The following is a 17,946-nucleotide window of genomic DNA, read 5'->3' on the forward strand; positions in this document are numbered from 1 at the left end:
TTTTAAGTTAGGAGCTAATTTAGGATTTTTAATTGATTTGTTAAGAATTTTTAAATCAAAGAAAACGAAAAAAAGGAAAGAAAGAAAGGAATTAAAGAGTATGCTTGGTTTTGCTTATGTTTTGGGCCAAAAATAATATCAACGGCCCAATTTATCACAAATCCGCTCCAGTCCAGACCTTCAAAATTCGGTCCAGCCCCTTTAAACCCAAAATGATCCTGTTTTTTACCCCTCCAATCTCAAACCTCATCTCAGTTAATCCAACGGTCCGTAACTACCCACCCCATCCTATAATACTGTCCTAACTGACCCCCCAAATTCCTAAAACCTCTTCATTTTTAATCTCTCTCATCCTCATTCCAAAATCTAGCCACCCTAGTTTCCTTCAAACCCTTGTGATTGGCGGCCACACACCAAATCCCTCCAAAATCTTCACTCTACAACCCCCGGATCTCCCATATATCTAATATCCCATCAATTTTTCCGAAATCCTTGCCAAATCCCTCGATTTTCAAATCTGAAAATTGTTTGAGCCCTAGCCGTTCTTTGTTGAGATTTTTTTGGTCTTTTGAGTTTTAAATTGTCATCAGTCGATTGCTTTGATAAGAGCAATTGACTGATGTTAATCTTAACTCATTGCATGATCATCCAAATGAGGTCAAAATGTCGCTCAATCGTCAGTAATTTTGTTTGAATTTCTTCCAAGAAGGTACCCTCTATTTTTATTTTATTTTATGGTCAATTGCATATCTAGGTATTCATTTTGTTACTTCATATTTTTTTGTTGGGTTTTGCATGATTTAAAGTTCTGTTTGCCCATTCCCGTGCATTACTTTTATTTTAGTTAATTGGATTATTAGTATGTTTGAATACTGAGTTGATCCCTCTATAGTCTTTAAGAATTTTAGTTTTCGTTTTAATGATTTCATTGATGTCTTACATTTTAGGTTAAGGGTTAATCCAATAATCTGTTTTATGATAAGTGTATGTGATTTTGGGCTTTGTTTTGAAATTAAAAAGAAAAGAAGGATGGAGTTAAAAATAAGGGGTGTAGAAATATAATTGGCAGAAATACTAGAAGGGTTAAAAGAAATAGGAATTTTAGGGAATCATTCTGTTAGTTTGGCTGGGATGTTCTAGAACCTAGTGGTAGGGACAAAAAACATTAAAATAAGTTAATTAGGTCACAGTTTGGAGGGTAGAAAGGGATAAAATTAGAAGAAGAAGGGTCGTAAGCAAGAAGAGAATGTTTGAATAAACACAACAGTCAAAAATTGGTTAGCAAAGATGCCAATTCCCTGATTTTTAGGGAGCTGGCAGAATATTCTCACACTCCCTATCTCTTTTTTTGCACAAAAGCACGCTCCTACACTCTATATAAGAGACCTCACACTCCTTCATACACATACGTCAATACTCTGAATATTCACTCACTCGCAATAACACTTAAAAAGCTAAGAATTTGGAAAAAAATTATTTTGAAGAAATTTTAAAAAAAAAAAAAGAATAAGAGGTTCTCCAGCTTTTTGAGTCCCTGTTAAAATATTTGTGTGCACATTGGAAGCTTGTTCTTTTCTGGCACTTTTGGTTGTGTTTTTTTCTTGCTCCATAGCTAATTTTTCTTTTTGGAGTTCCTAACTTCATTAGGTACTAATCCTTTCTCTATATTCATCTTTTTCCAGGTATTTTGCCAATACCTTATGAACTTATGAAATGAATGAAGTTTTCATGATGGTATGATTGCTAGTAGTAAGTTGAGTTGCACTTTTTTTTTAATGAATTTCCCTTATAATGGGTTTGTAATGTTTTAAGGCTTGAGACCTTTGCTGATCTTTATCCCCATGAGCATCCCTGATTCATTATTTCTTTTTGTGCAAATTATTTTAGATGAAAATGATCTAAATCTAGCCTGCATGTGGTGATTTCCTTATGTTTAAGTCAAAAAAAAGAGGAAATTTATCTATTAGTTATGGCTAAGTTGACATGTATTTTATCTAATGTGTATTTAGTCCTTAGAGGATCAGTATCCTCATTTTATTGCTTTTCTTATTGTAGATTGCAAGGTTTTATGCCACTTATGAAGAAATTGGGTTGAGTTTGTCTAGTATAGATTTCTTTAATTTGAAGGTTAAGCCTTTATTTGTAATATAAAACTTAATGGAATCTGTGAAATTTTTATCTAATTAGTGATAATGTGATATTCATGTTTAACTAAGTCTAGTTTCAAGTTATGTAGGAATTTATGCAATTTTGCTCTTATAAAATTTTTACGGAAAACTTTGATGAAATTGCAAATGAAACGTTGAAAGGTCCTGTCCATGATGGAGGCCAGGACCATGCGTTCTGGCTAGACTTTAAAAGAAGTTAGCAACGGAATGTAACGACCCGACTAGTTGTTTTACATTTTAGAACCCCGTCCCCCTAAATAAAAATTTCAGCGCTTGCTTTAACTAATTTACGACCTGCGGGGATGGTTGGTTCGGGATTTGAAAGAGTTTGTGTTGAAATAGGCTCATTTGATTCCTTAAGATTTTCTTAAAAGGCTAAGTTTGACTTTGGTCAATATTTTTAGTAAATGGACCCGAATTTGTATTTTGACGGTCTGGGTCCTGGGTGTATGCCCGGAATCAAATTTCGAGGTCCCTAACATCAGTAATGAATTTTTATTAGAAATTGTTAAACTGAAATTCTAAGGATTTAAAGAAAATAACTAATTAATGATCATGTTGGTATCGGGACCGTATGTTGGTTCCGAAGTGCGGTACAGGTCCAATATAATATTAAGACTTGCCCGCAAAATGTAGTATCAATCCGAGTAGTTTAAGTACGTTTCGGCACGTTAGAAGTAAATTGAAGAACTTGAAGTTCATAAGTTTGAACCAATTGGTTTTAGGGGGTGATTCTTAGATTCAGCGTTGTTTTGGGCATTCCGAAGGTTCGAGTGGGTCCGTTTCATGAATTCAGACTTGCCGGTATGTTCAGGCGGGGCTCGGCAACCCCGAGAGTCAATCGGGCGAGGCTCGGGAGAAGTTGGAAATTTTGGGAAGGAGTTGAAGCTCCAGCTATCTGTCATACACCTGCAGTTGGTCAGCCGCAGGTGCGAGACCGCAGAAGCGGTCAACCTCTCGCAGATACGGCCAAGCTTGGCCAGGCCCGAAGCAGAAGCGGAGACGCAAATGCGGCTTGCCTCTCGCAGATGCAGCCTAGCAGCCCGGTTGAGATTTTGCAGAAGCGGGCATATTTCCGCAGATGCAGTAGGCACAGGTGCGGCCCAGGACCGCAGACGCGGAAATCACTAAAGCAGTGAGCTTCATTTAATACGGGCTCCAGCCATTTTTGCCCATGTTGCACTCGTGTATTGGCGATTTTGGAGCTCTTGAGAGAAGATTTCCTCCTATAATCTTGAGGTAAGTTCATCCCCCTTACTTCTAAGTTTAATACTTGAGTTTTGAGTGGATTAACACATAAAGATTAGGAAAAATCAAGGGATTAGAGCAAAACCTATGGTTTTGATAAGAGTTATATTTAACCACGAAATTTGTTATGAAATGAATAAGAAATCATATATTATTGACCTTAGGTTACAAAGAACAACTTTCATCGAAAAATTTCGGAATCCGAGCACGTGAGCCTGGGGTCGAATTTTAAGAAACTTGTGTTTAAGGTTGGAAAATTGCTTTAATAGTTAGAATGAGATCTTGTGAGCTTGTATTTACTCGTTCCTACCCCATTTAACTAGTTTTGGATCGTTCGGCTCCAAATTGAGTGTCCTGGCTCGTTCTTGGTATTGGAAGTACCGTTTGGAGCGAGGTAAGTCTCCTTTCTAACCTTATAAGAGGGAATTATCCCCATAAGTGTAATAATTGAATAAATTACCACTAAATGCGGGGGCTACCTACGCACTAGGTGATGAGTGTCCGTGCGTAGCTACTATTATGTTAATTGTCCGGGTAGTTTAGGACTCGTATCATGCTATATTTGCGAATGTTTATATATTTTCTTGCCAATGTGATCACTTAGGATATACTAGAGAATTTGCTATGAACACAAGTGAACATATGTACTTGTTGAACAATTGTATGAATTTTATTTGAATATGAATGAGCCTTCATGTGCTTTCCTGATGACAATTGATATTTGTGGATCGGGTCGATCGCCTTGGTAGAAATAGATGCATCTATGGTTCGCGGCATTCGACCCTCTCAATGCACAGTTTCTTTTCTGTTGGATCAGGCCGTCGACCTTGGCATAATGTGCGCATGATATCTATGTGAAATTTTATTCATGACTTGGTTTGTTGAGTGTTTTGAAATGTAAATGGCTACCTGTAATATTGTTAAGGACATGACTTATTACTTCTTGATACAAACTGTAAATTAATTAGGACTTCCATGCTTAATATCACACTTTATTATATTATTTGACACTAGTAAGTATCAAGTCGACCTCTCGTCTCTACTTCTTCGAGATTAGATGGGATACTTACTGGGTAAATATTGTTTATGTACTCATACTATGCTTCTGTATTTAATTGTAAAGGATATGAGGCAGGTACATCTAGATATCAGTCTGGTGCGCATCCCTGATTAGAGTCTGAGACTTCCACGGTGAGCTGCTCCCTTCTTGTGCCATTCAACAGCTTGATGGAGTCTCTCTTTATTTTTGTTGTCTATTCTATTTCAGATAGTAGGATAGATTTATTCTTTTGTATGTTCTACTAGTTGCCCACAACTTGTGACACCAGGTCTTGGCACACACATTAGTAGACTATTCTTTTTGGAATTGTATAACTATTTTGGGAATACATTACGGATTATCACTGGTTTTAACTTCTTTATTGGAAATTGTAGTACATGTTTGGTATAGTAAAGTGAACACTTAATTAGACTTCCGCGTTGGCTTGCCTGATAATGGTGTTGGGCGCCATCATGACCTGTAATTGAAATGGGTCATGACAATATGGTATCAGAGCACTAGGTTCACGTAGGTCTCACAATTCATGGGCAAACCTAATATAGTCTTGCAGATCGGTACGGAGACATCTGTATTTATCTTCGAGAGGCTATAGGGTGTTAGAAAAACTACTCTTTATTCATTTCCTATCGTGCATTGGTTGGTATACTAAATTTCCCTTTTCTATCCTCTCACAGATGGTAAGGACACGTACGACTGATGCTCTAGACACGGGAGGAGCTGCTCCCCCCGTTGTTCGAGGCCGAGGCAGAGGCCGGGGGAGGGCACCGGCCCGAGGTAGGGGACGAGGGCATCCCAGAGTTGTCCTAGTAGTGCCACCAGTAGATCCTGCGGGAGATCCTATCATTGAGGAGTAGGGCGAGGTGCCCGTAGCTGAGCCTACCCTAGTGGACTTTATGATAGCACTGGGTTTCTAGGAGGTCATGGGCCGTATGCTGCAGTTCATGGACACCATGACTCAGGCTAGTTTATTTCCAGCAGATCCAGCTACCTCACAGGCATGAGGGGGAGCACAGACCCCTACTGCTCAGGCTCCTAGTTATGCAGCTACAGTGTATCAGACTTCAGGTGCACTACCCGCGGATGGGGCTTAGCCAGTTGCTGCAGTGGTGCCCGAGCCTAGACCAGCTGCGGATGGTGACCTACATAAGTTACTGGATAGATGGATTAGACTTCACCCTTCTATATTCGAGGGTGAGCGTCATGAGGATGCCCAGGATTTCATCAATAGGTGCAGGGACAGACTGCACAACATGAGGATATTGGAGTCGCATGGAGTTGACTTCACTACTTTTCTGCTAGAGGACAGGGCCCATAGATGGTGGTAGTCCTATGTTCTTGGCAGGCCAGCAGGTTCTCCTCCCATCACTTGGGGTCAGTTCACACAATTATTCTTGGACAGGTATATCCCACCCTCTGAGAAGGAAGAGTTGCGATATCAGTTTGAGCAGCTTGAGTAGGGTCAGATGTATGTGACCGACTATGAGGCGAGGTTTTCTTAGTTATCCCGTCATGCATTGATGATACTTCGTACTGACGCAAAGAGGGTGTGGAGGTTCATTGCAGGGTTGCATTCTGGCATAAGGGCTAGCATGGCCCAAGAGGTGGAGATAGGACTCCTTATTAGCTAGTAGTAGAGATTGCTCGGAGGATTGAGGGCTACCGTCTATGGGGTAGAGAGCAGATGCAGTAGGATAAGAGGGATAGATTCTCCAGAGAGTTCAGAGGTGCCCCGGATAGGGGTAGAGGTCAGTTTGGGAGAGGTCAACCCAGCAGACCCCCATATTCAGCACCACCACCTGCTCGGGGTGCTCCAGCGTGCCCCTATTTCAGTGTCATGCTAGAGAGTTCTTATCGCTCGCCAGCTATTTAGGGTTCCTCCAGTGGGTATTCGGATCCCCAGGGTTCTTTTGGTTCCTATTTCAGTACTATGCCGGAGAGTTCATACCATCCACCGGCTATCCAGGCTTCTTCCAGTGGGTCTACAGGCCATCAGGGTTAGCCATCAGGATAGCAGGTCGCTACACCACAGGGTTGTTTTGAGTGCGGAGAGCTTGGTCATATGAGGAGATACTGCCCCAGGCTTCGAGGTAAGGCAATACAGCAGGGTTAGTAGCCCATGATTTCTGCACCGGTTGCCCAGCTGTCTAGAGGTGGGGGGCAGACTGGTAGAGCCCATCCTAGAGGTGGAGGCTAGATAGGGAGAGGTCAGCCAGCTACTTCTCAGTCAGGTGGGGGGCAGCCAGCCGGTGCTCCAGCCAGATTCTATGCCCTTCCGGCTAGGCCAGATGCATTGGCCTCAGATACCGTCATCACAAGTATTATTTCCGTATATGGTAGATATGCTTTGGTATTATTTGATCCAGGGTCTACCTATTCATATGTATCATCTCTGTTTGCTCGTTTCCTGGTTACTTATCCTGAGCCTTTGGGCACTCTTATTCATGTGTCCACTCCTGTTGGCGATTTTGTGGCTGTGGATCGGATCTACCGGTCTTGTGTGGTCACATTCTATGGTTTCAAGACTAGAGCGGATCTCCTATTGCTTGATATGATCGACTTTGAGATCATCCTAGGCATGGATTGGTTATTTCCATATCACGCCATCCTAGATTGACATGCCAAGACTATTACATTAGCCATGCCAGGGTTGTGAAGCTTGGAGTGGAAGGGTTCCACAGTTGATACATCTAGTCGGGTTATCTCTTTCCTGGAGGCTCGACCTATGGTCGAGAAGGGGTGTTTGGCTTATCTAGCTTATGTTTGGGACACCACTGCAGAGTCTCCGATGATTGATTCAATTCTAGTAGTTCGGGAGTTTGTTGATGTGTTTCCTTCTGATCTTCCTGGCATGTCACCGGATCGTGATATTGATTTCTGTATTGATTTTGTTCTAAGCACCCAGCATATATCTATCCCACCGTACCGTATGGCTCCAAAAGAGTTGAAGGAGTTGAAGGAGGAGCTTGAGGAGTTGTTAGCAAAGGGGTTTGTTAGACCCATATCACCTTGGGGTACGACAGTGTTATTCGTGAAAAAGAAGGATGGGACTATGCAGATGTGCATTGATTACAGCCAGTTGAACAAAGTCACCATCAAGAACAAGTATTTGCTGCCTCGTATCGATGATTTGTTTGACCAGTTGCAGGGTGCTAGGGTGTTCTCTAAGATTGACTTGAGGTTAGGGTATCATCAGTTGAAGATTCGGGACTTGGATCTTCTGAAGACTGCATTCCGGACTAGGTATGGCCATTATAAGTTTCTGGTGATGTCCTTTGGCTTGACTAATGCCCCAGCAGCATTCATGGACTTGATAAATAGGGTGTTCAGGCCTTGTATTGATTCATTTGTCATCTTCTTCATTGACGACATCTTGATATACTCACGTAGCTTGGGGGAGCACGAGCAGCATGAGAGTAGTGCTTCAGACCTTGCGAGAGCAAATGTTATATGCTAAGTTCTCCAAGTGTGAGTTTTGGCTAGAGTCAGTGGTATTCTTGGGGCATGTTGTGTCAGTAGAGGGTATTAAGGTGGATCCCAAGAAGATTGAGGTAGTTCAGAGTTGGCCACGTCCTACTTCAGTGACCGAGATCAGGAGTTTCCTGGGGCTAACAGGCTATTACAGGCGATTCGTGCAAGGCTTTTCATCTATTGCATCACCTCTAACTAGATTGACCCAGAAGGGTACTCTTTTCTGTTGGTCTAATGATTGTGAGGCAACATTTCAGAAGCTCAAGACAGTCTTGACTACAGCATCAGTTCTTGTGTTGCCTTCCGGTTCAGGGATGTATACGGTATATTGCGATGCTTCGCGCATTAGATTGGGATGTGTATTGATGCCGGAGGGGTGAGTTATTGCATATGCGCGTCGCGTTAGCTGAAGATTCATGAAAATAATTATCTTGTGCATGATTTGGAGTTGGCCGTGATTGTTCATGCTCTTAAGATATGGAGGCATTATCTGTATGGGGTGTCATGTGAGGTTTATACTGATCATCGAAACTTATATCATTTGTTCAAGCAGAGGGATCTCAATTTGAGGCAGGGTAGATGGCTTGAGTTACTGAAGGATTTTGACATCACCATTCTTTATCATCCGGGCAAGGCAAATGTGGTCGTGGATGCCTTAAGCAAGAAAGCAGAGAGTATGGGTAGCTTGGCATTCATTCCAGTAGAGGAGAGGCCACTAGCTTTGGACATTCAGTCCTTGGCTAACAGACTTGTGAGGTTGGATATTTCAGAGCCCAACCGAGTTCTTGCGTGTGTTGTTGCTCAGTGTTCATTAGGGAGGCAGATCAAGGCCCGATAGTTCGATGATCTACATTTGGCAATTCTTAGATAGACAGTGCTTCAGGGTAGTGCCAAGGAGGTTTCCATTGGCGAGGATGGTGTTTTGCGACTCCAGGATCGCCTATGTGTCCCTAATGTTGATGGTCTGAGGGAGAGGATACTAGAGGAAGCACACAGTTCATGGTGTTCCATTCATCCGGGTGTGATGAAGATGTATCGTGACTTGAGACAGCATTATTGGTGACGGAGGATGAAGAAGGACATAGTGGAGTATGTGGCTAGGTGTTTGAATTGCTAGCAAGTTAAGTATGAGCACCAAAGCCAGGTGGCCTACTTCAGCAGATGCCTATTCTAGAGTGGAAGTGGGAGAACATTACTATGGACTTTGTAGTTGGGTTGCCCCGGACTTTGTGGAAGTTTGACGCAGTATGGGTCATAGTTGATAGGTTGACCAAGTCGGCACACTTTATTCCGGTTGTGACTAATTACACTTCAAAGAGATTGGCTCAAATTTAAATTCGGGAGATAGTCCGGTTGCACGGTGTGCCTATGTCCATCATATCAGATAGAGGCCCTCATTTCACTTCCCATTCTGGAGAGCCTTTCAGAGTGAGTTGGTGACCCGGGTAGAGCTTAGCACAACATTCCATCCGCAGACCGATTGTAGTCAGGGCGGACAGTTTAGATTTTGTAGGACATTCTTAGAGTATGTGTGCTTGACTTTGGAGGATAGTGGGATCAATTCTTGCCCTTGACAGAGTTTGCTTACAACAACAGCTATCAGTCTAGCATGGAGATGGCTCCATTCGAGGCTTTGTATGGTCGGCAGTCGTTCTCCTATCGGGTGGTTTGAGCCTGGTGAGGCTAAGTTATACGGTACAAACATGGTGCAATATGCCTTGGACAAGGTAAAGTTTATTCAAGAGAGGCTTAGCACAGCTTAGTCCAGACAGAAGAGTTACGCAGATCAGAAGGCGCGTGATGTATCATTCATGGTTGGCGAGAAGGTCCTCTTGAATGTCTCGCCAATGAAGGGTGTTATGAGGTTCGGGAAAAAGGGCAAGCTGAGCCCAAGGTTTATTGTCCCATTTGAGGTGTTGAGGTGAGTTGGGGAGGTAGCTTACGAGCTTGCGTTACCCCCCAGTTTATCGGGAGTTCATCTAGTTTTTCACGTGTCTATGCTTCGGAGGTATCATGCCGACTTGTCCCATGTGTTGGACTTCAGTACTATTTAGCTAGATGAGAGTTTGGGTTATGAGGAGGAGCCAATTTCCATTGTTAATAGATAGGATCGCCAGTTAAGATCCAAGAGGATTTTAGCGGTGAAGGTCCAGTGGAGGGGCCAACTAGTCGAGGAGGCGACCTGGGAGTCCGAGGAGGACATGCGGAGCAGATATCCACATTTATTCGACACCTCAGGTACTTTTCTATGTCCGTTCGAGGACGAACGTTTGCTTAAGAGGTGGAGAATGTAATGACCTGACTGGTCGTTTTTCCTTTTAGAACCCTGTCCCCATAAATAAAACTTCTCGCGCTTGCTTAATTAATTTACGACCTGTGGGGATGGTTGGTTCGGGATTTGGAAGAGTTTGGGTTGAAATAGGCTCATTTGATTCCTTAAGATTTTCTTAAAAGGCTAAGTTTGACTTTGGACAACATTTTTAGCAAACAGACTCGGATTAGTGTTTTGACGGTCCCGGAAGGTCCGTAGGAAAATATAGGACCTGGGCGTATGTCCGGAATCGAATTCCGAGGTCCTTAGCCCGAGTAATGAATTTTTATTAGAAATTGTTAAACTGAAATTCTAAGGATTTAAAGAAAATAACAAATGATTGATCATGTTTGTATCGGGCTCGTATGGTGGTTCCCGAGCCCAGTACAGGTCCAATATAACATTTAAGACTTGCCCCCAAAATTTGGTGTCAAGCCAAGTAGTTTAAGTACGTTTCGGCACGTTAGAAGTGAATTGAAGAACTTGAAGTTCATAAGTTTGATCCAATTGGTTTTAGGGGGTTATTCTTAGATTTAGCATTGTTTCGGGCGTTCTGAAGGTTCGAGCGGGTCCGTTTTATGATTTTAGACTTGTCGGTATGTTCGGGTGGGGCTCGGGGGCCCCGGGTGTCAATTAGGCAAGGCTCGAGTGAAGTTGGAAATTTTGGGAAGGAGCTGAAGCTCTAGCTATCTGTCATAACCGCATTTGCGGTTGGTCAACCGCAGGTGCAAGACCACAGAAGCGGTCAACCTCGCGTAGATGCGACCAAGCCAGGGCAGGCCCAAAGCTGCAGAAGCGGCTATTTTTTCGCAGAAGCGGAGACTCAAATGCGGCTTGCCTCCTGCTGATGCGGCCCAGTTCCTACTCCATTTAACTAGTTTTGGATCATCCGGCTCCAAATTGAGAGTTTAGGCTCGTTCTTGGTATTGGAAGTACATTTTGAAGCGAGGTAAGTCTCCTTTCTAACGTTGTAAGAGGGAATTGTCCCCATAGGTGTAACAATTGAATAATTTGCTACTAAATGCGGGGGCTACGTACGCACTAGGTGACGAGATTCCGTGCGTAGCTACTATTATGTTAGTTGTCCAGGTAGTTTAGGACTTGTATCATATTATATTTGCGAATGTTTATATATTTTCTTGCTAGTGTAATCACTTGGGTGCAACGACCCGGCCGATCGTTTTGAGATTTTGCACTTTGCTTGTCAGTTCTCGAGTGTGACCTGCCCCGTGTGATGTATTATGACTTATGTAAATCGTTGGTTTTGGTTTTCAGGGTAATCGGAATAAATTTGGAAGAAATAGTCCTCAATTGAAGCTTGAAATTTGAAAGGTTTGACCAAGATTTGACTTGTTTGTATATGATCTCGGACCGGAATTTTTATGATTTGGTTAACTCTATTGGGTGATTTGGGACTTAGGAGCATGATCGGAATGCATTTTGGAAGTTCGTGGAAGGTCTAGGCTTGAATTGGCGAAATTGAGGTTTTAGCGTTTTCCGGTTGATAGGTGAGACTTGATATAGGGGTCGGAATGGATTTCCGAAAGTTGCAGCAGTTCCGTTGTGTCATTTTGGGATATGTGTGCAAAATTTCATGTCATTCGGACATGGTTTGGTTGGGTTTTTGATCGAAAGTGTAATTTAGAAGGTTTTGGAATTCTTAGGCTTGAATCCGATATGAATTTGGTGTTTTAATGTTGTTTTGAGCATTCCGAAGGTTGGAACAAGTTTGAATGAGGTTATGGGATATGTTGGCATGTTTGGTTGAGGTCCCGAGGGCCTCGGGTGAGTTTCGGGTGGTCAATCGGACCATTTCATGTTTTGCAAAGTTGCAGAAATATTTTTGTTCGGTGCTGCAGGCATTTGGCCTTTGCGTTCACGAGTAGGCCCTCGCGTTCGTGAAGGGTTAGCTGGTGAGGTGGAGATTTTAGCCTTCGCTTTCGCGAGGGAGGCTCCGCGTTCGCGTAGGGGAAGCGAGAAGCTGGGTTTGAGGATTTATTAGTTCTTCGCGTTAGCGAAAAGGGAGTCGCGTTTGCGTTGGGTTAGGGAACCAAATCTTCGTGTTCGCGAATGGTAGGACGCATTCGTGGTGAAGGAAATTTGGTCAAAGTAATTTTGTGCTTCACGAACGCGAGGCTTTGACTGCGTTCGTGAAGAAGGATTTTTATGCCTGGGCAGAATGATTTAAAAGGGCTATTCCGCGATTTTGAGGCTAATTACCTCCATTGTTGGGCAATTTTGAAGCTTGGGAGAGCTAATTGAAGAGGGAATTCAAGAGGATTTCATGGAGGTAAGATTTTTGGTCCCTAAACTTGTTTCTATGATGAATTCTATCATTGTAAACTTGAAATCCATGGAAAAATTAGTAGCAAAAATGGGTAATTAGGGCTTGAGATTGAGAGACCTTTGAGTGGGGATTTGAGGGGCCATTTGAGGTCCGATTTTGATGTTCTTGATATGTATAGACTCGTGTGAGGATGAGGATTCCATTGATGTTACTTTTATCGGATTCCGAGACGTACGTCGGGGGGCGGGTTTGAGCAATTTCGGAATTTTGATATAAAATTGGATATTTTCGAGTGGGTTTTGTTCCCTTTGCATATTTTAATGATTATGTACTAATTGTGGCTAGATTTGGAGAATCTGTAGGTTGATTCGTGCAGGCAAGGCATCGCGGGCTAAAGTTTGGATCGGATCGAGGTGAGTAATGATTGTAAAAGAATGTTCTGAGGGTTTGAAACCCTATATTGCACATCGTAGTGCTATATTGAGGTGAGGCACACGCTTGATGACGAGTGTGGGGTCGTGCACTATTGGGGATTGTGGACTTGGTCCGTCCCGATTGATGATTTTACCGTATATTTGACTGAAATCTATTTGCTATCATCATTATTTGGGTTGAATGCCATATTTGGGCTTCGTGCCAACTATTTGAACCCTTGGAGGATTTTTGTGGATATTGCCTCACTGTTTGGACTTAATACTTGAACTCAATCATGTTATTTTCCACTTTTTTCAAAACTTAGCCATGTCCACTCAGTTTTAATACTAAAATGATATTTAAATGATGTTTTGGGTTGAGAAACACTGTTTTACTGTTGCCGGATAGGCTTATGTGATTTTTGACTGAGTAAGGCTGAGGGCCTGTGTTGTGAGGATATCTTCTGGGTCGGGCTACATGCCGCAGCGGTGATACACTGATTTGATTATAAGGCCGAGGGCCGAAGATATGTACGCCAGGAGGTGGCTTGTTGATATTAATATGAGGCCGAAAGCCTGTTTATGATGCCACAAGGTGGCTTGATATTGTGCTTGGGCCGTAAGGGGCCCCTCTAGGAGTCTGCACACCCCCAGTGAGCGCGGGTACCCATTATGATGTGTGATATATTCCGAGGGGCTGGTATTGTTCTATGTGATTGCCCGAGGGGTTTGTATTGTTCTGAGATATTTCCCTAGGGGCGGATTGTTGACACTGTGCCCGAGGGACGAACCTTATGTGCTTATCTTTCTTATTTGCCTGTCATTTACCTGTTTAATTGTGTATTTGTTCCTGAGGGGTGGATTTATGTGCTTATCTACACTAATTGGTTGGCATTCATTTGCGTAACTGTTGAGAAGTCATTTTCAAAGAAGTTAAACTGCACTAAGATGTTTTTAAGAGATTTTTCTGCTTCATTGTTTTTTACTAGTTTTGTACTGCATCTATACAACATGTCGATGCACTTTTCGTGATTTCTTACCATTCAGACTTTAGTTATGATTATTACTCACTAAGTTGGAGTACTCACTTTACTCCCTACACCTTGTGTGCAGATTCAGGTACTTTTGAACCCGGTAATGGGTATTGGCTGACCGGAGGCAGAGTCATCAGAGTTTAGCAGGGTAGTTGCCGGCGTTCGCAGCACTGCTTTTCTCCCACTTTATTTCATTAGTCTGTATTTTGTATATTTCTAACTTTTCAATTGTATTTAGACCCTAGTAGATGCTTGTGACTTGTGACACCCCGGTAACCGGCAGTGTTTGGGTTGTATTCCGCACATTGTAACATCTTTTGCTTAGTCTTTGGTTTATTTACTCATGCTTAGACTGCTTATTAATGTTTAACTGTTTAAAAATTGAATTGGGACTAGTTGGCTGGCCTTGTTTTCACGAGAGGAGCTATCACGACCGGGTCTGGGTTTAGGGTCGTGACAAGTTGGTATCAGAGCCTAGGTTACATAGGTCTCATGATTCATGAGCAAGTTTAGTAGAGTATCGCGTATCGGTACGGAGACATTTGTATTTATCCTCGAGAGGCTGCAGAACCTTTAGGAAAAATTTCATATTCTTGAATTCTTATCGTGCGTCCTTGATTCGGCTTGAAAAGTAACTCTTTGAATCCCTTCCATGCGTTCGTATGAGTGCATGAGCGCTTGGTATCGGATATGCATGGATGGCTTATGATTCCCTGATCGAGGGCCAAGATGTAATCTCTATGCATTGATGTTGGGCCAGTCTGGAGGACTCGAGGCTGGATTTTTGCCTAAAGTTTGAGCCCTGAGCTATTGATTTCGTGAGCGCATGTTTCTGGATCCATATGTTCTGTTGTGTCCCTATTAAGGGAGGCGATGACTGGATAGTTACGTGATGAGTGTGATGTGACTACGAGATTTGTTCATGTGATTTGGAAACGACGATAAGTGTCTGCTAGAGGATATGAGGACTATTAGGTGCTCGATTTTCATCTTGATTTGAGGTACAGCCCCGAGTTATGGGTGTGTGAAGAATCTTCCCATGTTTCCTAGTTGGGAGTGGAGTAAATTTCATGTTACAGTCTGAGTTCAAACTTAGGAAGTTTAAGTGACTGCGTAATGTTTTATGACGGTGGAAGGTATACAGAAATGTTAGTTTGAGGCAAAGCATGTGGGGTTATTTCATGCGGATTGTTTTGAAGTTTGCATAATCTCTTGTGTCATTTATTGAAAGATCTCTGTTATCAGGGAAATATATGTTTTACAATTTGAATTTGGGTTGCTCAAGAGAGTAGGCTTGACTACTACAAGAGTGAATGCGAGATTTGCAGAAGATATAAAGTACCAGATGGTCTGTGTTTCACGAGCTTATGACAGATTGAGTTTAATCTCACTCTGGTAGTATGGCAGCAATAAAGTATATGCGTTATGAGTTACGGTGTATGTTTTGGTCTATGACTTCGAGCCAAGTGGGGGAGTCCACTATTAATTAGTCGATTGCATGATTATGTGCTATGTTGGTTCCAGTTTGAAGCATGCGGGTGAATTAGTCATTAGCTCCAGCGCCAGTTAATTCACCACCACTCGCCCAGTCAGCTAGGGGTCACCCTAGAGGGGGAGGTCGACCAGGTGGTGGTCAGGCCCGTTTCTATGCACTTCCAAGCAGACCTGATGCTATTGCTTTAGATGTTGTTATTAAAGGTATTGTTTCAGTCTGCCACAGAGATGCCTCGGTATTATTTGATCTCGGTTCCACCTTTTCTTATGTGTCATCATACTTTGCTCGTTATTTGGGTAAGCACCGTGAGTTTCTTGCTTTACCTATTCATGTATCTACCCCGGTGGGTGATACTATTGTTGTAGACCGTGTGTACTGGTCGTGTGTGGTGACTATTGGGGGTCTGGAGACTCGAGTGGATCTATTACTATTGAGCATGATGGATTTTGATGTCATTTTGGGCATGGATTGGTTATCTCCGTGTCGTGCTACTCTAGACTGTCATGCTAAGACAGTCATATTGGCTATGCCGGGTGTGCCATGGATTGAGTGGCGAGGTGTGACTGATTATGTTCCCAGTAGAGTGATCTCATTCTTGATAGACCATCGTATGGTTGGGAAGGGTTTTCTTTCATATCTAGCGTTTGTGAGGGATGTCGGAGCTGAGGCTCCCAGTATTGATTATGTCCCAGTTGTGAAGGATTTTCCCGATGTGTTTCCTGTAGACCTGTCAGGCATGCCCCCGGATAGGGATATTGATTTTGGTATTGACCTGGTGCTGGGAACTCAGCCCATTTCTATTCTACCGTATCATATGGCACTAGGGGAGTTGAAGAATTAAAAGAACAGCTTTAGGAACTCCTTGATAGAGGGTTCATTTGCCCTAGTATGTCACCTTGGGGTGCACCAGTTCTGTTTGTGAAGAAGAAGGATGGCACAATGAGAATGTGCATTGATTATAGGCAATTGAACAAGGTAACAATTAAGAAGAAGTATCATTTGCCTCACATTGATGATTTATTTGACCAGCTTCAGGGAGCGAGGGTGTTCTCCAAGATTGATCTCCGTTTAGGTTATCACCAGTTGAAGATCAGGGACTCGGATATTCTTAAGACGGCTTTCAAGACCTGATATGGTCATTATGAGTTCTTGGTAATGTCTTTTGGGCTGACCAATGCCCCAGCAGCGTTCATGCATTTGATGAATAGCGTGTTCCAGCCTTATCTCAATTTGTTTGTCATAGTCTTCATTGACGATATTATGGTGTATTCGCGTAGTCAGGAGGAGCACACGGAGCATTTGAGAGTTGTGTTGCAAAGATTGAGAGAGGATAAGCTTTATGCAAAGTTCTCCAAGTGTGAGTTTTGGCTCAGTTCAGTGGCTTTCTTAGGGCACGTGGTATCCAGCGAGGGCATTCAGGTTGATCTGAAGAAGATAGAGGTAGTTCAGAGTTGGCCCAGACCGTCCCCAACCACATAAATTCGTAGCTTTCTTGGTTTGACGGGTTATTATCGCCGGTTTGTTCAACGATTCTCATCTATCGGATCTCCCTTGACCAAGTTGACTCAGAAGGGTGCTTCATTTGTATGGTCGGACGAGTGTGAGGAGAGCTTCCAGAAGCTCAAGACAGCCTTGACCACAACTCCAGTGTTGGTTTTGCCATCAGCTTCAGGTTTATATACCGTGTATTGTGATGATTCGAGAGTTGGGACTGGTTGTGTATTGATGTAGGAGGATAGAGTTATTGCTTATGCTTCTCGTCAGTTGAAGCCCCTTGAGAAGAACTACCCCGTTCATGATCTGGAGTTGGCTTCCATAGTTCACGCATTGAAAATTTGGAGGCATTACTTATATGGCGTGTCTTGTGAGGTGTTCACTGATCATCACAGTCTTCAGCATTTGTTCAAGCAAAAGGATATTAATTTGAGGCAGCGAAGATGGTTGGAGTTGCTTAAGGATTATGATATCACTATATTGTACCATCTGGGAAAGGCCAATGTGGTGGCCGATGCTTTGAGCTGGAAGACAGTGAGTATGGGGAGTTTGGCATATATCCCAGTTGGGGAGAGACCTCTTGCAGTTGATGTTCAGGCCTTGGCCAATCGGTTCGTGAGGTTAGATATTTTGGAGCCTAGTCGGGTATTGGCTTGTGTGATTTCTCGGTCTTTCTTATATGATCGCATCAGGGAGCGCCAGTATGATGATCCGCATTTGCTAGTCCTTAGGGATAGAGTTCAGCATGATGATGCTAGAGATGTGACCATTGGTGATGATGGGGTGTTGAGGATGCAGGGTCGGACTTGCGTGCCCAATGTGGATGGGCTTCGGGAGTTGATTCTGGAGGAGGCCCATAGCTCGCGGTATTCCATTTATTCGGGTGTCGTAAAGATGTATCAGGATTTGAGGCAGCATTATTGGTGGAGAAGAATGAAGAAAGATATTGTGGGATTTGTAGCTCGGTG

At 43.0% G+C, this 17,946-nt stretch overlaps 1 long non-coding RNA gene across 1 annotated transcript; it reads left to right on the forward strand.

Annotated features, from left to right (window-relative positions):
• The first annotated feature begins 317 nt into the window (after positions 1-317).
• LOC107786957 (uncharacterized) lies at positions 318-2,211 on the forward strand. The gene is made up of 2 exons (XR_001648256.2): positions 318-709; positions 1,683-2,211. It is a non-coding gene; the product is annotated as an uncharacterized LOC107786957 (long non-coding RNA).
• Positions 2,212-17,946: the final 15,735 nt, after the last annotated feature.

Source organism: Nicotiana tabacum, chromosome 18 (genome assembly GCF_000715075.1).
Source record: "Nicotiana tabacum cultivar K326 chromosome 18, ASM71507v2, whole genome shotgun sequence".
In the NCBI taxonomy this organism is placed as follows: domain Eukaryota; kingdom Viridiplantae; phylum Streptophyta; class Magnoliopsida; order Solanales; family Solanaceae; genus Nicotiana; species Nicotiana tabacum.